Source organism: Hyperoodon ampullatus (genome assembly GCF_949752795.1).
Source record: "Hyperoodon ampullatus genome assembly, contig: scaffold_107, whole genome shotgun sequence".
NCBI classification, from domain to species: domain Eukaryota; kingdom Metazoa; phylum Chordata; class Mammalia; order Artiodactyla; family Ziphiidae; genus Hyperoodon; species Hyperoodon ampullatus.
The window spans coordinates 984,905-1,012,122 of NW_027640852.1; the positions used below are offsets into that span (position 1 = coordinate 984,905).

A 27,218-nucleotide genomic window follows, 5' to 3' on the forward strand; every position below is an offset into this window, starting at 1 on the left:
AAGTTTGGACACTGAAATGATCTGTCACTGAGGATGGCGATTCAGCTTAACAAATGAGGCAATGAGACTGATGGAATACGCCCTTTCCAAGGAAGAAGTTACAACGATTTCCGTTGATACTATCAGTATTTCCCCAGTCCTGTTTCCAGGAGGTTATATATAGTATCACAGAAGAACCCTGAGAACAGATAATCAAGCCTTTATAAAGAATCAGAGAAATATATGAAATGTCTCTTAACAAGGAGAATTGAACTTTTTTTACTTATAATAACCATTATTATCATTATAGAATTATTATATTGTTCTTAATATTTTATTATTAAATAAATAATTATTATCTGCAGGGAAGGCAGATTGGCATCACATAAGTGTTACGTCACTGAAAACTAATCAATACACACACACAAAAATGTGCTAAGGCTACACTAGGGAGTCTCACTTCTGATCTCAAGGTTATGGCAGTTTATCCCAATTTCTCAACAAAACTCTTTAACAAACTTATTGTATCTTATCCCTCACTATATCGGAACTGTTTTAAAAGGGATCTTGTTAGTCATTTTCCTTAAAAAAAAAAAGAGAAATCCAAGTCATGCCTTTTCTATGAAATCTTTGGAGGTTGCTATGACAATGTTATTTGTAGCTCAGCCCACAATTCATATTCTTCAGCTTTTACCCAAAGTAACCTGGTTCTGCTTGCTAGGTATCATCTTCTAAGACTCCAAGACATATTGCCAAGGTTTTCTCCAGAGACTGGGATTGGAAAAGTGACGGCATTATTAAATGCTGAACTTTACAAAAATCATTTCTATTTTGAGCACCCTAACATAGTTACCTTCATTTTGCATAATCCTTTTTTTTAAAAACAAAGATGTACATTTTTACATGGTTGCAATTACAGCAAACACAGGGTTTTGTGTTATTCCTTCACTATTTCCAATAATGAAAGCATTTTTCATATATTACATTTGGGGGATTATTTTAATGTTAAAGAATACATGATATTTAATGGATACAATCTATTTAATTTAATCAGATTCCTATTACTAGCTATTTGTCTTCATTTTTTTCCTTATTACAGATAGATTCACAAATAACATTATTATGAATATTTTTTTCCTCTACAGAATTGTTTCTTTGAATGAGACAGCGGTTATGGTTTGTTTGGCTTGTATCGACAGTATTTATAAAAGTGTAAATCTGAATGCGTTTAGGTGAGGCAAGTACAGTAACCTGTATTCCCATTGCCTTCCCCCAGGCCAACATGGCACATTTAGATTACTTGCTTGACCCTGAAAGCATTTGAATTTTTGACTCCTGGATTACTGGGTCAAAGGCGTAAGTATCTTTATGACTTTCAATAACAATGATCATTTAACTCTTCTAAACCAGTTATACATGTATTTCAATGTCACCAACTTTCATTTATTTGAGTACTTTCCAAACGTTAGGTGCCATATAGGCATTGGGGACACAATAAGCAAGTAAGACAATGAACAGGGAGTTACAATGCAGTGTGAATTAATAGAACTTAGAATCGGGTACTAAGGGAACCCATAAGAGGGGCAGAAACAAGTCTTCTCCAAATCGGGTCATTACATGGGGAAGTGGTGGCAAGTAGAAGAACGGAGGAAGGAGAGAACTCCAGGCAAAGAGAGCACCACATGCAATGGCCTGGAAAACATAAGGCAAGCATATTTTAAGTATTATGAGAATGTAGAGGGTGAGGTTAGTGTTGAAAGACATGAATATATATGAAAAGGCATATATATATATATGATTTTATAATGTAGTCATCATTAGGTATCATTTAATAATTTTTTGTCAAATTTATTAACTATATAAACATGTTATACACGTAAAGTAGTTTTAATATGCATCACATCTAAGAAAATCCAATTCCTGACATAATCAGCAGAATGAAAAGTGACACAGAGATTAGAAAACTCCCCAGCACTTGAGAGAAGAGAGGTTTGTGCAGTTTGATGGCAGCACAGGCCCATGTGTAGGAGAAGGGGAGGTGATGGAGCAGCAGGGATAGGTTAGAACAGTTGGAGTGCCTGGCCAAGGAGTTCACTTTGTATTAACTCAATGGTCAATGAAATTACGTAGCAATTTTAGAGGAAACAAAATTATAATTAAAACTGTAGAGGAAACACTAATTCCTTTCACTAAAGCAAATTCAGAACATCCTGGTGTCAGCACTGGAAAACAATCTCCACGTAATTGAAGCAGGAAAACCACATCCATTTAGGGGTTCTCTCATTTTCATTATGACTGCTACCACCATAGCAGCCTCTAGGCTTCCATTCTAACACTTTTGTCCAGGAACGGAGCAATCAAAAACATCTCGCTTTGTTTCACTTTAGTACAAATGATATAGAAAAGACATCAAAAGAATTTATTAAGTGATAAGAGAGAATAACTGGGAAACAGAGTGTGTATGAAATATATAAACAGTCTAGTTTACAAAGAACTACTTTATTCTTTATAGAACATCGTTAGCCCATAGTCCATGTTATTCTACATTGGACACCAAGTATCTCTTAAACCTATGAAATAATATGTAAGACATTATGTGCATTTATATAGTCTTTGTATAAAGGATGTCATGGAAGAGGACCTCTACCAATAGATAGAAAAGAAATCCTTGCAATTGTCTGTTATGCAAGCCAAAAGCGGATGGGGTAATTTGCCAGAAATAATACTATAAGGGATATAAGTAATTTGGTCCAAGTACACCACTCTCTGGGTTGCATTATTCAAGAGTAAATTTTAGAATGTCTGGAAGCAGAGGTCTTACCCAGTGTTCGAGACATATGAGGTCTCAAGAATTTCTCTGAAATCACACTGAACATCTTGTGTACATGTATGTGTGTGTGTATATCTCCTGGGAAGTCCTTAAAAGGCTCCTAAGCTCTTTTATGGCACTTCTTCATTTCACTTCTGTGCTGGGCCTCCGCATTTATGAAAGCAGAAGTTTCAGCCTCGGAGACTTTGGGCACAAGTCAGCAGGTGGTGACAGCTTTCTCTTCCAACACTGCATCTTTTAAGCATTCTTAAGAAAGCAAGCAGCCATCAGTTATGAACATCATTCAGGTGACGTTCTGTATGTATGAACTGCATTTGAGATTAAAAGACAGGGAAGAGATGGGAAGTGAGTAGACATGAGACTATTATAGGGCTCAGGAGAAAAGTGGCAGAATCTAATTACGATGGGATGAGTGGGAATACAGAAATGAGGATGGGCAGAGGATGCACATCTTGGTATTTGGTATACGCCGCAGGGTTTTTTTCACCAAGTTGTCATTCTGTGTTTGGAAAACAAAATTGGGGGAAAATGAAATCAAAGAGTAAGTCAGTGCTTGGCATATAATAGGAATGTAATAAATTTTGGAAAGACTCACACGACCATGGTGAAACTTTTAGTATTAAACATATATTTAGTATTAAACATATCTTCATTTGCAGAACAGACAGTAGTTGGACTTTTATATTAGTAATGCTTACAATACTTCAACTTCTGGTCATCTTATACAAGTTCATTAGACCACTGATCGTTGTTGCAGTAGAGTTCTGAAAGTTTAATTTTGAGACGTGAATGAGAAATGAGGTCATGGCATAGATGAAGAGAGGCAATGAAACTATTAAATTGGTAAGCTTGGGCCTCCCTGGTGGCACAGTGGTTGAGAGTCCACCTGCCGATGCAGGGGATATGGGTTCGTGCCCGGGTCCGGGAGGATCCCACATGCTGTGGAGTGGCTGGGCCCGTGAGCCATGGCTGCTGGGCCTGTGCGTCCGGAGCCTGTGCTCCACAGCGGGAGAGGCCACACAGTGAGAGGCCCAAGTACCGCAAAAAAATAAATAAATAAATAAAAATAAAATAAAATTGGTAAGCTTGGTCTATGAGAACCTATATGAGCAAAGAATCTGAAAAAGAATAGATATATGTATATGTATAACTGAATCACTTTGCTGTACACCTAAAACTAACACACTGTAAATCAACTATACTTCAATAAAATTAATTTTTTAAAAATTAATTAATTAAAATTAAAAAATGGGTAGCTTGGTGAAGTGTAGTTGACCTTGTTCAGGAAAGTAGAAGTGGGCACTGGTTCTGGAGGATACAGGAGTGGTTTGCATAGAGAGAGGGCCAACTTTACTTCCTAACAGTAAGTTAAAATTAGGGGAATGCAGAGATCACAGAATAATAATCAGAAAGTGGCATAAATGTAAGAAGCAGTCTGGCTCTTCTTATACTAGAGAAAGAGAAAGCTAAATTTGTGGTGGAGATGGTAGGGGAATCATTTGAAACAATCCAGATTTCAATTGAAGTGAAGAGGTCAGAAAATATTAAGGATAAATAAAGCTTAGTTTATTCATTAGGAACATGGAAATTAGGAACATGGAAGTTAGAGTTAGTAAAAACCAGTCTCAAAACAATAATTCTCTAATTTGATAATTCTGAACTAATCAGAAAAAAATATGAACTATAGTGCACATTAAGTCAATGTTGAGGAAAATGATGTATTTGAGTACAATTCAGTTGTTATTTTACAATGCTTTAACAAAAGTACACATTAAATACATCGAATTTTATATAGACTGTAAGTATACTTTTTAGCATAGAAAATTACAAAATTATCTAATCACTTAAAAGAAAATAGCATTATCCTTCTCACAAAGTTCTGAAATTAAAGAAAAAAATTATGAAGATATCAACTATTCACTGAAGTTTCTGAAATAATCAGAAAGCTTGAATCAAAGAGAGACTACATTTAAGGAGGATGTGTTATTGTTTAATTCAGTGGTTAAAGAAATAGAAAAATTAAATGGGAGCACTTTTCTGTTAAACTTTCCCCTCTGGCGGCTGGTATAAATAAGGGAGCTAGTATGGACCCTCCATTTCCCTTGAAGAGGTGTTAACTTCTTCCTGTTTAGAGGGTTTAACTTCATGGTTAAGAGCATGGCCTCTGGGCTTAAATCTTTTGTGCCTGAATCCTAGACATGTCACTTGTTAAGTTTGCAACTTTTGGCAAGTTTCTTACTTTCTCTAAGTCTCAATATTTAACTGTGTAATGTAGATAATATTTGTGAGGGTTAAATGCCACTGACAAACGGTAATTGGTATACATTTGAGCGCTCAATAAATTTGTCTATCAGGAGGAGTTTGGACATAGAGGGAGATGGTAGATAGATTCAGAAGGGAAATGTGAGAATTCGTTTAGAATGAACAGTTTCGAGGAAGATAACAACTGAAAGGGAGGGGGTCCATCCTTCCCATTCAGCTGCTAGAAAAAGAGGTGTGTTTAACAGAACAGAGAAAACAGGCTGAAAACGGGTGGCCCTGTGGGCACTGGAGTAGGGGAAGCATGTTAGAAGTGTTTCACACACAGACCGAAGAAGCTAAATACTACACGTGCAACAGAGCTGCGGATATGTATTTCAGTATGTCTGTGGGTCTATCTGTACAATGTTTCTCTTGAAAAGTCAGCAAGCGCTGTGAAGACAGAGCTCCAATCCTCTCTGACACTTGTTTAGGGGAGGGGCAGCAGCAGAGAAATCTCAGAGTGGAAGACAACCTACAAACACCTGCAGGGACATACATGACTACTTTCCACTCTCCTCCTGGTATCAGAAGGCAAACATGCTAGCACCTCAGTCTTGGACTTCCCAGCCTCCAGAACTGTAGCAATAATTGCTGTTGTTATAATCTACCCAGTTCGTGGAATTTTGTTATAGCAACACGATTGGAGTAAGATCGCATCTTTCTACCCTAGAGGAATAATTCCTAGACTAATTACCTAGTAAAATTTGTGCATTACCTTAACATACACCAAGTGATGCTGGATGAGGTAAAATCCAGAAACAAGGTTGCTGAAGAGTTCTGTCATGATCTACTCTCACATACTATCACATACCTCAGAGACACTACATATTTACTCGTGTTAGGAGCTTCACGTGGCAGTGGTCTTCTTCACGGCAGTGTGAACACCAGCATCACTGCTACTTGCTACTCCTAAAGGAGCTTGAATGCCTCACTCCTTTTCCTTGTTTGAGAGCTATTCCACTTTTCACTTGGCTGACCTTCAAGCTACTTATCATAAGTGCCCATTCTCTTGATTTTCAGGAACACTCATTACTATTATATCCCTCAGGGCAATTTTAGAAGTTTAAAGCAACGAAGAGTAGCTTCTTATGATAAGAAAAAAGAATAAGCTGGATTGTTGTCCATTTATTGATCATTTATGAGTAGCTGTCATATGCCAGGCATTGGGGCATTGTGCTTTTGATGTCAGAAGCAGTCCCTGCTTTCAAGTGGTCTCTGGTAAAGCTGGGAGGAGTTTCAACTGGACAGAATAGTATAACATAATGAGTAGATAAAGTGCCAGGACACGGTGCCAGGGTGGGAAGGAGGACACAGAGAAAGAACAAGTTTATCATGAAATATTTTTGAAGAACAGGACACCTGATTTGTGTTTTGAAGGAAATGTAGAAGTGTGAAAGACAACAAAAACGTTTCAGAAATGAACGTTCTAGGCAGAGGCTACAGCAAGATTTAAAAAGCAAGAGGGCACAAACCACAGAGCTGATCTCCCTATGCTATGTGGCTGCTTCCCACTAGCTATCTATTTCACATTTGGTAGTGAGTGTATATATGTCCTGTGACCACCTAGAGGGGTAGGATAGGGAGGGTGGGAGGGAGACACAAGAGGGAAGAGATACGGTGATATATGTATATGAATAGCTGATTCACTTTGTTATAAAGCAGCAAGTAATGCACCATTGTAAAGCAATTATACTCCAATAAAGATGTTAAAAAAATAAAATTTAAATTTAAAAAAGACACGAGGGCATACAGAGCAATGGTGGTTCTAAAGAACTGCCAATAGGTACGTATGACTGGAGTACAAGATCATTTGAGCAAGTAATGCAAAAGATACCAAAATTTGCAGTGGATAATCTAAGGTAAGGATAGATCACCTTTCTTTTTTTCACTCTAGAAATATTTACTGAGTGACTCTTATGTGCCAATGATTGTTGTAGGTTCTGCAGTGAAAAAACCATGACTCTACCTGCACGGAATTTGCATTCTACCTAGGGAAGAGACAGAAAATAAACCAATACCAAAATATTGATATATTGTTTGGCAGACGGGAACAAACATATGGAGAAAACTATATCAGAGATGGAATGGAGCATGTGTAGGTTAATGTGTGCACCTGCATGGGGATGCACAACAGCTATTTTTTATAGGATGATCAAGGTCTCACTGATGTGGTGACATTTGACCAAAGACTTGAAGGTGGTCATATCCTATCTATTATCATAACCCCTAGTATCATATTCTATTTATATGTGTATGGATTACTTTTCTAGAACATTTCCAGAAGATGAAATCGTAAATGCAAGGGCCTTTGGATGGGAGAACGTTGAGTGTTGAAAGTACAAACTAAGAGGCTGGTGTTCCTGGTGTGGAAAGAGTGAGAAGAGCAGTGGATAAACTGGAGAGCTGGTGGTGGCGAAGGGGGTGCAGAAAAGATAGGGCTTTTTAGAGTCTCTTTAAGTACTTGTTCCCTTGTGGCTCCCCACCTCTTAGACAGAATCCAGGAAATGTCTAGCCCCAGGCAGTGGAGAATAGGCATTTGGTAGTTTTTGCTAAAGAGTTAAGCTTAAAAGCCTAAAATCTTTATGGACAGAGAGAAACTTTGCTAAATTTCTTCTTTACTACATCAGAGTAATAGATGGATAAATCCAAATAATTTTCCACAAAGGGAAAGCACCATCAGGATTTGCGTATTTTTTGTTTTGTCTTGTTTTTTAACAAGAGGGAAGGGAAATTACCGTTACTACTTTGAATCTGAGAAAGACTGGGGTAAAGAGAGGTTAAATGGCTCATTCACTGCAAACCTGGGCTTAAGAGTAGGACAGTCAAGAGTATTCTACATGATGCCCTCGGCCAATCACTTACTCAGAGGGGGGCCAATTCCTTTTTTTAAAAATTTAATTAAATTAATTAATTAATTTATACAGCAAGTTCTTATTAGTTATCTATTTTATACATATTAGTGTATACATGTCAATCCCAATCTCCCCATTCATCCCACCACCACCACCCTTGCCCTGCTTTCCCCCCTGTGGTGTCCATACGTCTCTTCTCTACATCTATGTCTCTATTTCTGCCTTGCAAACCGGTTCATCTGTACCATTTTTCTAGGTTCTATATATATGTGTTAATATACGATATTTGTTTTTCTCTTTCTGACCTATTCACTCTGTATGACAGTCTCTAGGTCCATCCACGTGTCTACAAATGACCCAAGTCCATTCCATTTTATGTATGTACTACGTCTTTTTTATCCATTCATCTGTCAATAGGCATTTAGGTTGCTTCCATGACCTGGCTATTGTAAATAGTGCTGCAATGAACATTGGGGTGCATGTGTCTTTTTGAATTATGGTTTTCTCTGGGTATGTGCCAGTAGTGGGATTGCTGGGTCATACGGTAATTCTATTTTTAGTTTTCTAAGGAACCTCCATACTGTTCTCCATAGTGGTTGTATCAATTTACATTCCCACCAACAGTGCAAGAGGATTCCCTTTTCTCCACACCCTCTCCAGCATTTGTTGCTTGTAGATTTTCTGATGATGCCCATTCTAATCGGTGTGACTTTCAATACACTTCCCTGAGACAGTAGTGATTATCTTCCCAATAGCTTGGGCAGCTTGGTGAAGAAGATCAGAAGCTGACTTCAGCTTTTCATAGCTCTAGATCTTTCTACTTCCTAAATTCCCATTCCTTTTACTTGAGCAGTGGTTCATCAAATATGTAACAGCAGCACAAGTTTCTCCTAGAAACTTGTTAGAAATGCAAATTCCCAGCTGAGGCTCCGGAAATCATTGTTTTGACAAGCCTTCTGATTCTCCCTAAAGCTTGAGACCCATTGCTCTCCTGATCTGAGAGAGAGGGAGAGGGGGAAAGAGAGAGAAAGCCCAGGAAAGAATGCTGGCAAGTAAATTCAGAGAGCTTTTTATAGGGGGTTTTCACTGTGGTAACTCACAAATGGTTGAAAAAAGCCCACAAATTGAAACATGTAGCTACTTTAAGGACTTTTCAGCAGAACTCAATCTCATTCCTGATCTGTTACTTACTAGGTCATTTCCTCATAGGGATGACTAACAGCAATTCAACAGACAATGCTTTTTATATTTAAATAACACTTTCTGTTCCAAGATGTCAAAATGTTTGACAAGTGGTCAAAATGCAGCTCACTAATATTCTCAACCCCATGGTAGTAAATAACCCACATCTACCATCACTGCTGTTTACTGGTGATTGCTTGTCTGGGAAAGTTGAAGCGCCTTTGCTATCTCTGTAGAAAGTCAATCACTAAAGGAGAAAACGTCCTTCATCTTGGTTCCCATAGGAAACCAAATTGATAAATTACTCACTGACTTCTATTATTGTATCTCAAGGATAGTTAACAATGCTCATCAAGGAAAAATCCCAAAGAACACTGTTGCCCTACCTCTGATTAAACCTGATTTGGGAAAATCATCTGGCTCAATCTACATTGAATTACAATATGAATGCTACTTAATTCCCTATTACTTCTGATTACACAGGATCAATGCCACTTGAAGAGTAAGAAGCAAAGGTTCACTACATTGGGGTCTCCTTGACAGCCAAGCCTGTGCCTTAGTCATTTTGACTCCCTAGTGACCAGCCTGGTATGTGGAATAGTATATGCGATCAGTAATTATTTCTTGAATGTATGATGCATGAATGAATCAAGATATTTTTAGAGTTGGAGTCATGGGTCAAGAGGAGAAAACGTGGGCTTCCCTGGTGGCGCAGTGGTTGAGAGTCCGCCTGCCGATGCAGGGGATGCGGGTTCGTGCCCCGGTCTGGGAGGGTCCCGCATGCCGCGGAGCGGCTGGGTCCGTGCGCCATGGCCGCTGAGCCTGCGCGTCCAGGAGCCTGTGCTCCGCAGTGGGAGAGGCCACAGCAGTGAGAAGCCCGCGTAACGCAAAAAAAAAAAAAAAAAAAAAAAAAAAAAAAAAAAAAGAGGAGAAAACGTGGTTTTAAAAAAACTACTACATTCTCAGAAGCCGGTGCTGCAATGAATGCTAATAACAACTTGACAATGTCCTCTGTCATTGCAAATACTGTGATACCAACATCTACTAATCAATCAAAAAAAAACTTTCAGAATTCAAATTTGGATAGGATTTTGAGCTGGGGATTCCTCTCACCCACCTCTTCTTAGGATAAAACTTGGAACTGTAGTGTCAACAAATAATATGCCAGTTTTTCACTTAAAATTGGAAAATTTAATCTAATTTCGGAGGCATGAAATAAAACTGATGGGCAAATATTAGAATTTCCGTCAATGAAAAAGCTTAATTTCTAAAATGCTGAAGGTTAGTTAATCAAAAGACTGAAATTGCCTCATATCATAAGTCAAAGCACCCTCTCTTTACTAAATAAGGAGCTATAAAGTTGCACAATTACTGTCAATAATTTTTTTTACTTGGTTTGAAAAAAAGTTGCTTGTTTTAAATAAAACAAAGTTCAACTGAAGTGACTATAATATCATCAGTCTTGTAAAACTCCTTGTGTTAGAGTTCTTCTATCCCCAAGATGCCAACCATGCATATTAAACTGACTCTTGTTTTTTGTGTATGATTTCTGTACATCTTTCCTATTTGAATTTTCATGTTAAGTACCCTTTCTTAGAGTGTGGATTGTAACCACTCTGTTTAACACTCTATCACCAGTACCTAGAACAGTGCCTGCCACATAAGAAACACTTAATAAAATTTCTAAATTATCTTGATTAAAATCCATACTCATCCTAGCTTTAAGCACATGAAGACAGAAATAGGTTCCAACTGCGTAAGAACACGTGAATAATCCAGAGTAAATGTTAACTATAAGTACAAATTATCTGTTGATTAAAATACAGAACATGTCTGAGATTTGGAATTACTTCCTAATAACCCTGAGTCAGAGCTGTGGTAAAGGCTTACTGGGGGCATGTTACCATTTTCTGAGTACATACTCAGAAAAGGAAGAAGTTGATGAGACAGCATGCAAGATTTTCCAGGCTCAAAATGGAACTTGACTCATCTGCATGGAAACATCCAGCGAAACACAGAAGAGCTCACTCTTCTGCTGGATTAAGCTCACGCTGGTGAAAGGAATGGAACAGAAACAAGAGACTGAGGTCTAGGTTTTGAGGATCTTCACTGCACTTACCTGCTTTCACAGGACCAGGCAACGGACAAGAAGAAATGTGGAACTGTTGCTGTGTACCTCTAAACAAATACAGTCACCCTATGTGATAGAATGTGTCCTAAATCTGACCAATTAGAATAATTCCTCCTTTCTTGGTGGAGTAGCTCTGATAGAAATGGACAGAGCTGGGCTCGGGGTGGGAAGGGGGTGGTTTCCTTCTGTTACAAGCTCTAAACTTTCTTCAATTTTCCTATGATTTAAGCCTAACTAAAAGTTATGGACTTTTGAAAAAGAGTAGGTACTAAAATTAAATAAGCTGAGAGCATTGAGGGTGAAAAAAATGATAATAAATTTAAGAAAATATAGAATTATTACTATGAGAATTACCAGAACTGTGTTTGTTCCAAATACGAGCCTGCTATAGCATTTTAATTATGAATAGAATTAAACAGAAATTCACTTGCTGTCTCCATCTGATAATATTACCAGAGACTTCCCTTAAGGAAATTTAAAATTATTTATTCTATGTAAATCTCTACAAGTCCTTAATTTCAACCTTATTATAAGAAATAACACACAGTATCAACAAACTGGCAGAATTTTGACAATTCTCCTGCCTCCCTCCATTCCGCCTGCTTTTCCTCTTTCCCTCCCTCCCTTTCCCTCCTCTTCCCTCACTCCCTTTCTTTCCACAAAGCAAGTAAATGGGTATATAGCAAATAGTAGGGGTCACACGCTTTCATTACAGGGGTTGGGAATGTGGACTCTCACAAAAACAGACTTGATTTTATATACTGTATCTGTGCCTTACTAGCTGTGTGACCATGAATAATTTAATCATTCTGTGCCTCAGTTTGTCCGGCTGTAAAATAGGTGCAAAGAGTACCTACCTCTTAGGATTGTTGTGAGGGGGGATTCCAACTGGTTTTAAAACAGTATTTAGCACAGAGGAAGCATAATAATTATTATTTTTCACTTCTCTGAATATATAAAACATTTAGTATTGGAATTCATAGTCTCAAAATCTAACACTCACTGATGTGAATATCTGATTAGCTAAATGGAGAAAAACATTGTTATAGTAATTATTTCTTTAGTTTCTCATTTTGTTTTTTTTTAACTGAAAACCAGAATCACAATTTCTTGGTATTATCTGTTATCGATGAACAGTATAAGACTGTAATATTATTTTTGACAAGGCACTGAATATTTGAAATGAAGAAAATTAAGAAATAGTAGTAAATAAAACTTTTCTTGTGCTAATCCCAAGTGAGAGATGAAATTAATGATGATATATATGTGGAAACTCTGGAGAAGTCATATAGAAAGAACCTCAAGTACTTGAGGCACACTTGAAATTCAAATGACACTAAATGACTAATTCTTAAATCAAGAACCCTTCACTAAAATTAAAAACACAAATGCTTTCTTTTTCTTGATTTCCTGTAGGAAGTGAAAGAGTACTCGGTAGGTGTCAGACTATTTTAAAAAGCAGGTTATAGAGATGATATTTCAGGAGCGTAAAAATACTAAGGCGGATCTCATAAATGATTGGTATATTATTTAATTCAGGTTAGCATCAGAATTGTCAATGTTTGTTTATTAAGCAATGCAATCCTTTAGGTAGGAAGCAAGGTTCTTTGGAGAAGTTGATAGACACAAGATACACAAACTGGAATATGGTGAAAAAACAGACAGTATAGATTTTTTTAACTTAAACCTAGGAATTATTTAACATGGCCATTTCTTTGGGTTGAAGAAAGAAATTCATATAGATTTTCCTGGTTCAGGCTCCAGTGAGGTCTATAGGCAAGTTTGTAACTAGAGCAAAATTCAGACCTATTTCCATTTTTGTGCTTACCTCTTAAATATGTCCAGTTCCTACAGCTTAGAGGAAAGCACTAGATTGGCCATGGAATGAAACAGGTTAGAATTCCGGCCCTGCCACTTAATAACTGTGTACTGCTTAAATGGGCAATTTGCTAAACTTCATGAATTTCAATTCCCACCCTCCAACCCCCACCCTGGGCAAAATGAGTATAATCCTTTTTCTACCAACTCTAGAGAGTCAGGATGGTCTGAGGAGAAAATGTATATAAAAATGCTTTGAAAATTATTTAATGCTTTAAAAATATTATTTATCATTATTATTTCAAGATGAGGGAAAACTCCCCCTCCGCTAATATATTCAGTTTTTTATGGCCAGCTAGACCTTCCAGAAAGCTACATAAAAACTGAACATTTTAACAACACTCGGCAATATTTAGATGTTAAAAAAAAATTATCCAAACTGGCACATTTCTTCTTAAACAGTTCTAAAAGTAATACATACATATTGCAATGAATTTGGAAATACAGAATGAGAACGGGAGGAAGTAAAGGTCACCCTGACTCTCTTATTTCTTGAGTTAACCATTGATAAATCATTTTTAAATTTTCTTTGGGTCTTTTTTCTCTATATGTGTGATATTCAAAACCAAGTTGTGAATATGCTGTATTTATTATTTAACATTCTTATTTCTCACTTGACATTTTACAAAAAACAATTTTAATTTGTTAGTTTCTGTATTGTTTCCGATTCTAAGCATCATAAAATACTTAATAGTGAAGGTTACCTATGAGCTATTATGTAAAAAAAAGTTCAGCATATATAACCTAAATAAATATATTAGAAATTCATATGCTTTAAAGCAGTGATCCCCAACTGTTTTGGAGTTAGGGACCGGTTTCGTGGAAGACAATTTTTCCACCAACAGGGTGGGCGGGGGAGGATAGTTGGTTCAGGCTGTAATGCCAGCGATGGCGAGCCATGGGGAGCAGCAGATGGAACTTCGCTCGCTCGCCCGCCGCCCACCTCCTGCTGTGCGGCCCGGTTCCTAACACAGCCGGGGGTTGGGGACCCCTGCTTTAAAGGATATCCCTATGTTTTTATGTGATTGACCATTTCCAAAGTTTCATAGATAATTCCAATATTTATATTTAATTAAAGACCATGAAACTTTTTTTAGTATTTTTAAATAAAAGATAGTTAAAGATTACTTCATTTTAAAAGCTGATAACAAACCTCTAGAACACTTCCTTCTACTTAAGTGAGGTGTTAGATTAAAAAAAGCACTATAGGGCTTCCCTGGTGGCGCAATGGTTGGGAGTCCGCCTGCCGATGCAGGGGACACGGGTTCGTGCCCCAGTCCGGGAGGATCCCACGTGCTGCTGAGCGGCTGGGCCCATGAGCCATGGCCGCTGAGCCTGCGCGTCTGGAGCCTGTGCTCCGCAACGGGAGAGGCCACAACAGTGAGAGGCCCGCGTACCGCAAAAAAAAAAAAAAAAAGCACTATAGAAATATAGATTATACTTGACTTTAAATAAAAATCTGACTAAATACAATAGAATTGTTATCTCCCCTTTATTCTGTTAATAATTTCTAATAGGAATATTATGGAGAATGATTGAAGCTTAATACTCATATGTCAATTACCAAGATCACATTTGTGTGGTACAATGAATTTGCAAAGGTAGACTATCAAATATATTTTATTGTCAAAGGTGGTCTGCCAACCGGCAAGGCATTTCATAAGTTATGCTCTAAAATATATCATTTACTGATACCCAAGAGACATCTCCGTATGTCATTAATAGTGCAGAAACTCGAAGCCAGGGATATTTTTGTCTTTATAATTAATTTGAGACAGCAGCTAATAAAAACCAGAATAATAACACTAATAACTTTCAAATTAATTTTGACCCTAAGCTATAGCAATTTCAACAGAAGTTAGTATATTTACATACCAAATTAAAATTCTTAAACTAGTATTACAATTGATGCAATGTTTTTATGAAATACTACCTGTATAATATTTCATTAAAATAATAAAATGAGAACAATATAGAACTGTCATAAATGTTTGTGTCCTAGAAAGGATTTAGAGGGAATTTCTGGTAGTATAAATTAATACATGATTAATCATATTACTTTTATTTATAAAGCATCCAAACATACACATCTGTAATCTTATATGTCTTTACCATCAAGAGAAATATATTCCAGAATTAATTTTAAAAACACTGCTTTTACTGTGCTTATGTTTTCTAGTTGAGAAGTCTGGACTTTAAGCATTTTTAAATTATAGAACTAATCAGAAAGCAGGAGGAAACCAACAATGCAACTGATGGCATTTGTTAATATAAACCTTTGTGTAAAAATGTTATGAAACTAAGAATGGAAAAAGAATAGAATTATTAATCAACAAATGGCTATTTAAAAAAATCTAGTTAATAGTATACTACCTGGGTTATTCTCTTACTTGAAAAAATTACAGTACATTAGGTTGTCCTAATTTGGAACTATGTAACTGCCACTCTCATGTTTCTAGTTTTACTAGAAGAGTGCATTTTTTTTGGTATAAGTGTAAGAAAAAAAAAAAAACTGGAAAGTTCCATAGTGCAGTTTCCTTCCTCCCTTTCCTCAACAGAAAAAATAAGAAATACTGTACCTAACCAACAGATCTGATGATTCCAAAAGGGACAAGTCTCTATTCTGAAACACTATTCAAGTCAGAACATTCCAAATTAGGATTTGTGAGACACTGGAAAATTATGGCATGAAAAATAGAAGAATATTTCTAATGCACTATAAAATGTATTCCTCAAAGCAAAAGAGCTAATGGAAGGCCAGAGCACTTAATGGATAAAATATAATCAAATGAAACAGAAGCATGTTCCAAGCTGAAAGGCAACAATATCACTATTCTCACATAATTGGATAGTAGTTATAACCCAGTAAGATCAGGTTTAAAAACATTTAAATATGTATAAATACACATATGTATAAATAACATATATAGCGCCTGAAGTAAATACATATTCGTATTCATATATTGAAGGATCACTTTGAAATTTTAAAAATATTTTTTAACTATTGAAAAATAAATAGCTAGTGAAAAAATAAGTTTTCTTTGCAAAACTTGACTCTGGAAACAAAGGTTCTTCAAATGTTTCTCCAAGAACTTGTCTGTTTATTTTAAATATAATCAAATTAAAAAATAAAAATAAAAAATAAATAATTATAATCAGATATTTGAAATAGAAGGCAATGTTCATGAAAACAGACATATATACATGCATATATATGCATATATATATTTATACACATAATTGGCTAAATATAATTAATATATATAATACACATAAAATACAGATCTTCCTTAACTTACTATGGCATTGCATCCTGATAAACCCATCATCAATTGAAAATATCATAAACTGTAAAAGCTTATACTACACCCAATCTACTAACCGTCATAGTTTAGCCTAGTCTACCTTAAATGTGCTCAGAACACTCACATTAGCCTAAAGTTGGGCAAAATCATCTAACACAAAGCCTATTTTATAATAATCTGTTGAATATCTCATTTGTTTTATTGAATACTGTACTGAAGGTGAAAACCAGAACGGTTGTTAAGTGTGTCAGTTGCGATCGAGTCGCTGAGTGGGAGGAGTGGCTTGCTGCTGCTGCCCAGCATCACAAGAGAACATCATGCTGCATATCAGTAGTCTGGGAAAAGTATAGTTTCTACTCTAAATTCAAAGTATACTTTGAAAAAATTCAAACTTTGGTTTCTACTAAACGAGTATCACTTTTGCACCATGGTAAAGTTGAAAAATTGGTAAGTCGAACCACTGTAATTCGGGGAATGTCTGTATATAAATTTTTGTATAATATATGTGTATACGTGTATGCACATGTATATTTAAAATAGGAATTTAGACTGTTTGCTACATCTCATCTTAGAAGCAGACTATGCCCAAAATCTATGCCTCAAGCTTTTGGTGAATAGCTAATGAATTTAGTATTCAAACAGGGATTAAAAATATTGATTTGGAAATTCAGGACAAACTTACTACTAAAAATGTTTTACACTTTTTACTTAAAAGAACATAGTTAGGTACACATGATTAGACTCTACCAACTGAAATAAATTATTGCCGATTTGGCTAGAGTTGTTGATCACCACAAAATTCTCTCTTGTGGACAACTATGGCTTACATATTAAATGGAAGGCTTTAGGCAGTTTTTGTACTTGTTTCCTTAGGCCTAAATGGTCCACATAATGATAAAAAGTCAAATAAGAAAAAAATGTAAAAGTATGTGCTTTTTAAGCCCAACAAAATTGTTATCATTCTAAAGCTCGTCTGTGTACCAACAGTGCAGTTTTTATAGGCAGGTGTTTCTGGTACTAAAGTTTTCACGTTAATTGAGGCTCTATTTTTGATTTCAGTTTAAAGGTGTTGCTAGTGATTGAATCTACAGCAGTGCACATTTATGAATAAAGACTCTGAATATTAAAATTCTTACATGTACTCTCTAAATTCATTGAGATTCAGTAAAATAGAAAGATATCATATACCAAGAAGATTCCTTTGTATATGATGTACAATGGAGTAACAGATTAATTTTCCTTTCTGGACAACTTAATGATACTGATTAACATTAAAAAACTTCAACAGTTACATATTTAAAAAAAAAGACTGGGGTACACGGCAGATAATTAGTAGTATTACCTTTAAAGGCTTTCGTTAGAGGAAGTGAATGTTAACAACTCTTTACAAATTAAAGTTGCCCTCTCCCAGGAACTTCAACACTATCAGAAAAAAAATAAAATTGTCAACTATTGCTTTTAAGAAAGGGAACAATTCCCATTTTCTATAACATTACTTCTGGAATCAACACCCTTATTCAACAACCTTGATATCATTTCTGATAATGAGTCAGTGAAAAGAGTGATTAGACAAATGGTACAATTCAGAAAGAAAATAAGATGCAGAAAGAAATTCAGAAAGAAAATAAGATGCCACGTGAGTTCTCCCAGGTCATCCAATCAACTCCTTGCAGAGTTAAAAATAGAAGCTAAGACTAATTCCCACAGCTACTGCCAGATCAGAGCCTGACAACTTCGCATTGTGGAAGCTTCAACCTCTCCTGCTACTGGGATTACCTGCATTGAGACATCTTCCTATGAGGTTCAGTCATTTCAAGGTTTGCTTTAAAATGGAGAGGGGTGGGAAAAGGTGCATAATTTTAGGGAAAATCTGTGGTAATGAGATCTCATTGTAAACTGCTCACGAGAATTAGAAAGATAAAAACTGGAAATGTTTACTAACCCTTACTATGTCTCAAACACTGCAATAAGTTCCCTTTTATGTTATCTTCTTTAATCTTCGCAACAACCCTGTGATTTTCCTGTTTTAAATATCCAGGAACAATTCACAGTGGTTAAGTAACTTACCCTAAGTCATAGAGATACAAAACAGTGGAGGTAGGATTCAAATTAGGTGAGGTTCAAAGTTCAAATTCACTTCCTGAAAAACATGATTAGAACATAAATGGTAGCCAAAACGCCCCAAAATAAATTAAAAAATTAAAAGAAAGAGAGAAAGGAGGGGAGGAGGGCCTAGTGATCTGCATTCCTTAAAAATAATGTTTAGAACGTTTTGATTGATCTTAAAAATGACCAAAAGCTAGCTGCCTGAGAGCTCTAAGAATAAAAGTATTAACAAACTAAACAAAAAACATTGATTTTTATACTCACTCACTTTGAGATCAACCCAATTGATTTCCTTTCGTAACACTGTACTGCTATTTTATTTCATTTTCTATTATACTTATTAAGAGATAATTTAAAGACAAGTATTTTGCCTAACAGGTTAATGATTTTTTTTTTCTTCTAAACGATGACCAAGATGCCAATCCTCCTCCCCTTATACAATGGACTAATTAGTGTCAGATCATTTTAGTGTCATATTTAATTTTTGTGGTGAAATAGTGATTTCACAAACCCTGTGAAGATGTTACACATCCACTATAGCATGCATGCAGGTGGAAAAAATTTTCAACTGATGTAGATTTTGCTTTCTCTATGATTGTATTCTTCACAATCAATAAGATAGAAAAAGACATAGAGATAAGAGAACTGTTGACTAATATTTTCTTAACAAAATCTGTATCTTGGGCTTCCCTGGTGGCACAGTGGTTGAGAATCTGCCTGCCAATGCAGGAGACACGGGTTCGAACCCTGGTCTGGGAAGATCCCACATGCCGCAAAGCAACTAAGCCCATGCGCCACAACTACTGACCCTGTGCTCTACAGCCCACGAGCCACAACTACTGAGCCCGTGCACTGCAACTAATGAAGCCAGTGTGCCCTAGAGCCCATGCTCTGCAACAAGAGAAGCCACTGCAATGAGAAGCCCGCGCGCCACAACGAAGAGTAGTCCCCGCTCCCCACAACTAGACAAAGCCCATGCACAGCAACGAAGAACCAACACCGCCAGTAATAAATAAATAAATAACTTAATAAATAAATAAAATCTGTATCTTGCATTTTCAATTTTCTAAAAGTTCAAATCCATTGTGGTTGAAAAAAGAAGAGTAATATCATATGTTTTCTTGTCCTGGGTAAATGGACTGTGCTTGGTTGAGTGTCTTTTTTTTTTTATTGCCAAAATTTCTTTTTTATTATTTTTATATGTACTGGTACTTATTTGAATTCTACTCACTGTTTTTTATTTTTTTCATCTTTATTGGAATACAATTGCTTTACAATGGTGTGTTAGTTTCTGCTTTATAACAAAATGAATCAGTTATACATATACATATGTTCCCATATATCTTCCCTCTTGCGTTCCCTCCCTCCCACCCTCCTTTTCCCACCCCTCTAGGTGGTCACAAAGCACCAAGCTGATCTCCCTGTGCTATGCGGCTGCTTCCCACTAGCTATCTATTTTACGTTTGCTAGTGTATATATGTCCATGCCACTCTCTCACTTTGTCACAGCTTACCCTTCCCCCTCCCCATATCCTCAAGTCCATTCTCTAGTAGGTCTGTGTCTTTATTCCCATCTGACCCCTAAGTTCTTCATGACATTTTTTTTCTTAGATTCCATATATATGTGTTAGCATATGGTATTTGTCTTGCTCTTTCTGACTTACTGGTTGAGTGTCTTGAACTGCTCAAACTTTAAGGTCCATCACCTCTAATTTCCACCTTACCAAAACCTCACACAAGAAACAGGAGAAAGGGTAGTGCCATCCATAATTCATTCCCACCACACCTACAAAAATAATCACAAGGAACTTGTGCAGAATACCAATTCTTTTGTATTAGGAAGGAAGTTTTCAAAATTAAATGGTATTGGTTCATTTCGTTGTTTAATAAATATCTTGCAAATGCCTATAATAAAGCCAAATACCAAACTGACCATTTAAGTTGCAGAAATTTTTACGTTCTTGATATTTTACTATTTTAAAGTAACAGTTTACATTTGAGTGCTTACCATAATATATAATACCAATAAGCTCCCTAGAAATCTAAACATTTATAAAATACACCAAATTCTACTGTCTCATGCCTTGCTTTGCAATCCTGGACTGTTTTCTACTATGGAGATGATGTAAGAAATATAAGCGAGATATCTCTTCTAAGGGATCACCAGCCATGTCTCAACTAACTTTTATCAGTGGACACTCTCAGTACATACATATTTATTTATTATAAAACTCTTCGTACTGATCATTAGGTAATTCTGGTAAATGTGGGTGAGTAATAATAGTTAAGGATGTCAGCCCCGTTTCATCTCAGCTTGATCCACTGCAGGAAAGCACAGATTAGATGGAAGCAGTTTCCCCGAGAACAACTCACTTCCCTGAGATGAGAGATAGATAAACTTGGATGAACAATGATTTGTCACAATTTATTTTTGAGGGTAGTGGTTTAAAAAAAGTGCTAATGTAATGTTTTCAGAATGAATTCTTTTAAAAATGCATTAATTCTCCAGTGAATATAGCTTATAATGAAAAACCTATACATATAATTTTACTTTTCTAAATTTTTACATATGACCATATATAACAAATCTTGAAATCTTAAAATCTTCATTATCTTTAAAATTTGATGGCCTTTAAATCTGAATTTGGATTTGGTGAGTCTGACGGATTATTCTTAGTGACTCTATTGGGTACCACCAATTCAGATTCAACATTATTTCTGCAAGTGTCAGAAGCATGAAGTTTTGTGATTGGATAGAGGGTATTAGCATCCTGGTTGTTTTTCACTACACTGAGATGACCAGAGAACCTGAGTGTGAAAGATCATGGAGAGGAGTGTAAGAAATGGCACTAAAGGTATCACTGACTTCTCTCTAGTTACTCAGATTCTGCAGTATACAACAGAAGGAACAAAGCAGGTTGTGTTGCTGCTACTGTTGCAATGACCAAGGATCCTCAGTCTCATAGCCATTGCAGTCCAATGTTTAAGATGTGAGCTTATTGTTGCTTATTCAGGCAAAAGTCAGAATGCTTATTTGTTTTATGTCTGTTTTTTAATGAGGGTTTGATTAGACAGCAATAAAGACAAAAGTAAATAGGAGAAATGTTTATTAATAGGTCCCTCCATCCCTATCAACCAAAGAAAAGGCATACCTTAAAATATTGTTGTGAAATGTCTAGGGTGTGTCTGTCTGTGTTCTTGCAACCCTTCACCTTTAAGTAGCTTTTCAAAAATATGTTATAAACGTGTTGCTTCATCCTTGCCCTTTTAGCCTGTTAATGTCTAATTTAAGTAAAGCAGGATGCAATCCCCAGCAAGTTATCTGTTTCTCCTTTCTTGGACCATGCAAATCAAAACAGTCTTCTTCTAAGGAGGGTAGTGAAAAGTTTTGCCAATTGTGTTCCTACTTCAGCTATTCCAACATTCTTTAGTTTAGCTTAAATGAGACATTCTCATCTTTGGGCTTTAATTATTCAGTTTAAAAATAAATTTTAAAAGATACTCTAAAGAGAAACTAAGAAAAAAAATAAAAGATTTACCATAATGCAGGTACATAAGTATGAACTAAAAATAGTTTTAGATTAAAAAATAATCTTTATTTATTTTATAAATTAATCTAATTAAAATTTCAGATTAGGCTGGATAGAAATGATCCATTGCTGAAGCTTCAAAAAAAAACTAGCTATAAATGTTACTAGTTTTCTACACTGTTGTTACAAGACTTGACTGACATCCGTGATGTACTCTGTAATATTTTTGAAATGATGAAATGTGTGATCCAGAGACTTGAAATATTTCAATACTTGTGTATAGGAATTTTCTTCCATGAACTAGAAATGAAAAAAGTGAGAATGTTTCCTTGCTCAAATCACATTAAGTGGATTCCATTATATTACTTGCATTCATTTTTAAGACAGTCATAAATGGTTACATAAAATACAGGAATACTATCTGTTGAAGAAGTTGATGGTTCTTATAGTCAATGTATGTATTCAACTTATAAATGTTTCTGCATGATCTCTGACCCAACAATACCATTCCATGCCACTCCAAGAATTCTTCCATCAAAAGTAAAAGCTCCAGCACATAAAGACATGAACCTCTATGTCCATTACCACATTTCTTGAAATCATAAAACTGTTTGGAACTTAATAAATGTTTATCAATGGGTTTTGATTGAATGAAATTATGGCTCACTCATAGTACACATTACTGGGTATCTACTAAAGGTAATATGGTAGTGATATATGCTAGATATCATTAATATAATAGAAACACAAGTGTTTTGCAACTAAAAATCACTATACATTGTATGGCTTTAAAAAAGAATGAAATGCTATAACATGGATGCACTTTGAAAACATTATGTTAAGTGAAAGAAGTCAGACACAAAAGGACAACTATTGTATGATTCCACTTATATGAGGTAGTTAGAATAGGCAAATTATAAACCCAGAAAATAGAATAGAGTTAACCAGAGGCTAAGGGGAGGGGAGAAATAAGGGGTTATTGTTTAGTGAGTACAGTTTCTGTTTGGGATAATAAGAAAGGTCTTAAAATGGATAATGGTCATGGTTGCTCAACATTGTGAATGTACTTAATACCAATAAATGATACACTTAAAAATGGTTAAAATGGTCAATTTTACATTATGGGACATTTTACCAAAATAAAAAATAAAAATATACTATGAAATAAAGTAAAGATTTACCTCATACTAGGCGTACTATGAAGTTTGCATAAAATTGCACTTATTTTAGGAGCTTATATGGTTATTATCATACTTGGGGACATGTAAAGAAAGCAACAGCTTAAGTAGTCCTCTTCAGTTCTTTCTCTCCATCTTTCCAACCTGGTTTTTTCTAGATTAATGGTTTTGTCACGCCTCTCTTTGAATACTAGCATCATCAGGAATGCTAGCTAGTACTGGTTTCCTTAAGTATCAGCTAAAAATTTTAATGTATTTTTATGCTGGTAATTGTTTTAGAACCTGGGAGGAATGTCATTGTTTTCTTCACTTGGCAAAAGCAAATATATTACTGTAGACAGCATTACTAGAAAGAAATAGTAACTTTGAAGTAGACATATGTCCATCCTAAGAAAACTGAATATATTTCAAAGTAGACCACACCACTCAACTGCTGGCAATGTTCTTCCACATACTTGGCAGTAGAGTACTCTAAGTCTGAGAACTGTTTCTTTTTTGTAAAAATGGTTTTGATTGGAAAACCCTGAATAAATCATTTGGAATGTGTAATGTTTAGAGCTCCTTCTGGGATTCCTTTTCCATGAATCAAGGTTCTTTGATTCACTATCCTCCCTGGCACTTGCTTCCTAGTCATCTCAGCAGCCTTTGTGCCAGTGCTAATGAAGAGCTCCCATTTTAGGTCCTAAAGCAGGGAGAACAATAAAAGGAGAACCTCATTTCAAGTACCAGAAATGTCTGGGCTATAAAGGACAAACATATTGTCAAAGTAAGCCCAGAGTGGGGTGACAGCACCAAGGTCATTCCTGGCTCCGCACGCCCCCAGGAGGAACAACTAACAATTATTTGGAAACAGGACACTAGTTGAGAGAATCCTAGAACATGGAGGTGAGGCTGAAGCACCCCCGTGCACCACAGAGACCAAGACAGACTGCATTAGAAGGGGGAGAGAAGGAGCTACACGTTGACCACACTGCCCCTCCCCCAGGCCAGTGGAGCACCATGGGTGAGGTCTCCCCTGAACCTCTGGTTCCTCCAGTAGGAGAAGAGAACTGCGGGACAGCAAGCACCACCACTAGCATTGGGGTTGCTTTGTGGGAGCCACTGCTCTAATCTGCTCCACTGGGATTGCAGGGGAATCTGCAGGGCTTGACCACTAAAAGGTGGGCTGTGATGAAGGGGGAAGGGGCATGCAACAGCCAGCACATGGATTGTGACAGATGGAATTCATACCTGCAGTGCCCAGGTAGGGATCACAACAGGCATCTTTGCTTATCTACAGAGCCAGGTTGGCGGGGCACTACAACCAGGGCACTCAGCAGGGTACAGATCCACCTGATACGCATCTGGCCCTTGAACCTGGTTTGCCCACACCCAGGGAAAGAGCAGAGTCACAGCCCACCCACTGTGGACAGTGTCTTCTGGCCATCTGACCACAAGGGCTGGCAGTGAATCCTGGAAGCTATTTGGCCCAGTCGTGCTCCAGTCAAGAGGCAGGCGGCCAGAGCTCATCACTGGCTCTGGTACAAAGCAGAGCCAGTACCACGTGTGGAGGGATCCTGTACCATGCACAGGCAGGGAGACTAATTCATATCCAAGGCTGAGAGGAGCTCCCAGCTCCTCCCAACTGGGGAGCCTGTTTGAGAAATTAAGAGTAGCCTGGAGTGGCCCCTCCTCATCCCACCCAGGCAAAGGAACTGGGACTAGCCCCATCCCATCTGCTGTGGAGAGTGCCTTCCTGGCCCATCTGACTAGAAGGATTGGTGACAACTCCTAGAAACTGTGCGGCCCAGCAGTGCTCAAGCCTAGAGAAGGGTAGGCAGAGTTGAGAGTCTGCAGAGCCAAGCCAGTGGCCTTGTTCAGCCACAGAACGTGGAGTGTGGATCCGCTTGAGTTGAGACAACAAAGAGCTTTACTGGCTTTAGAGCTGCTTCTCCTGCTGCACCCAGGCAGGAAATCTAATTCATAGCCCCACTCATCACTGAATACAGCCTTCAGCATGTCCAACTGGGGAACCTAACCAGAGAACATGGGAAGCTGTACAGCCCACTAAACAGCCCTAGATACAGTGGCACTTGAACAGACAGCACAGCCTGTGGCCTCCCCCATCTGCAGGCCAAAACCAGTGTCCTCACCTGGCCAGGGAATTAAGTGCACACTCTGGCCTGATTTGGGTTCCCAAACAATGAACTAGACAGGCTCTGGGTCCTGTCCAGAGCCAGGTCCTATACAAGCTCTGATTCTCTGCCAGGAAACTAATTCATAGCCCCATGTACTACTACTACTGAATATAATACCCAGTAAAGCCTGGAGGAAGAGCCCAATTATTCAGATATGCAGATACCAATGTAAGGAATCAAGGATCACAAAAATTAGGCAAATATGACACCACCAAAGGAAAGTAATAAAACTCCAATAACTGACCTTAAAAAAATGAAGATCTGGGCTTCCCTGGTGGCGCAGTAGTTGAGAGTCTGCTGCTGATGCAGGGGACGTGGGTTCGTACCCCGGTCCGGGAGGATCCCACATGCCGCAGAGCGGGCTGGGCCCGTGAGCCATGGCCGCTGAGCCTGCACGTCCGGAGCCTGTGCTCCGCAACGGGAGAGGCCACAACAGTGAGAGGCCCACACACTGCAAAAAAAAAAAAAAAGAATATCTATGAACTGTCAAAGAATTCAGAATAATCCTCCTAAGGAAGTTTAGTGAACTACAAGAAAGCACAGACAGCTAAGTGAAATTAGGAAAACAATGCATGAACAAGACAAGAAGTTTGACAAGGAAATAGCAACATCAAAAAAACAGGAGCACTAGATTTTAAAAATACAATAACTGAACTGAAGAATTCAATAGAAAGTTTCAAAGGTAGATTCGACCATGCAGAAGAAAGAATCAGCAAACTGGAGGATAGAACTTTAGAAATTACCCAGTGAAAGGAACAAAAAGGAAAAGAATAAAAAGAGTGAAGAAAGCCTATGGAAATTATGGGACACAATAAAGTAAACAATGTTCATGTTATGGGAATTCCAGAAGAAGAAAAGAGAGAGAGAAAGGGGAAAAAAGTATATTTAAAGCAATAATGGATGAAACCTTCCCAAACCTAGGATGAGAAATGGACATCCATATCCATGAAGCCCAAAGAAGCCCAAACAGGTTGAACTCAAATAGGGCTACTCTGAGACACATTGCAATTAAATCACCAAAAGTCAAAAACAAAGAAAGAATTTTAAGACCAGCAAGAGAAAAGAGAGAAGTTACATACAAGGGAACCCTGGGATAATTGGATATTCACATGTAAAAGAATGAAATTGGACCAATATCTTATACCACTCACAAAACTAACTTGAATTGGATTAAAGACTCAAATGTAAGACCTGAAACTATGCAACTGCCAGAAGAAAACATAGGAATAAAGCTCATTACATGGGTTTGGTAATGACTTTTTGGATATGACACTGAAAACACAAACGACAAAATAAAAAATAAACAAATGGAACTACATCAAACTAAAAAGCTTCTGCACAGCAAACAAAAACAAAAACAAAAACAAATCAACAAACTGATTGAAAAGACAACCTATAGAATGGGAAAAACATATTTGTAAACCATATATCTGATAATGGTTAATATCCAAAATAAATTAAAAATTCATACAAATCAATAGCAAAAAAAAAAAATTACCCAATTAAAAAAATGAGCAAAGGACCCGAATAGACATTCCTCCAAAGAAGACACACGAAAAGCCAACAGGTACATGAAAAGATGCTCAATACCACTAGTCATTAGGGAAATGCACATTAAAACCATACTGAGATATTACCTCACACCTGTTAGAACAGTCATCCTCAAAAAGTCAAGAGATAACAAATGCTCGTGAGGATGTGGAGAAAAGGGAATGCTTGTGCTGTTGGTGGGATTGTAAATTGGTAAAGCCAGTATGGAAAACAGTATGG

At 37.0% G+C, this 27,218-nt stretch overlaps 1 long non-coding RNA gene across 2 annotated transcripts in view; it reads right to left on the reverse strand.

Moving 5' to 3' along the window:
* Window positions 1–3,146: 3,146 nt before the first annotated feature.
* The window catches only part of LOC307070026, a 29,888-nt gene continuing 5,816 nt past the window's right edge, over window positions 3,147–27,218 (reverse strand). The window contains exons 2-3 of one of the 2 annotated variants that reach the window (XR_013811517.1): window positions 25,693–25,899; window positions 3,147–3,308 (exon numbers count right to left, since the gene is read on the reverse strand). This is a non-coding gene — a long non-coding RNA (uncharacterized lncRNA). Of the gene's footprint in view, window positions 3,309–3,555; window positions 3,574–25,692; window positions 25,900–27,218 lie in introns of those variants that run through there. The other variant, XR_013811518.1, reaches the window with a different exon arrangement.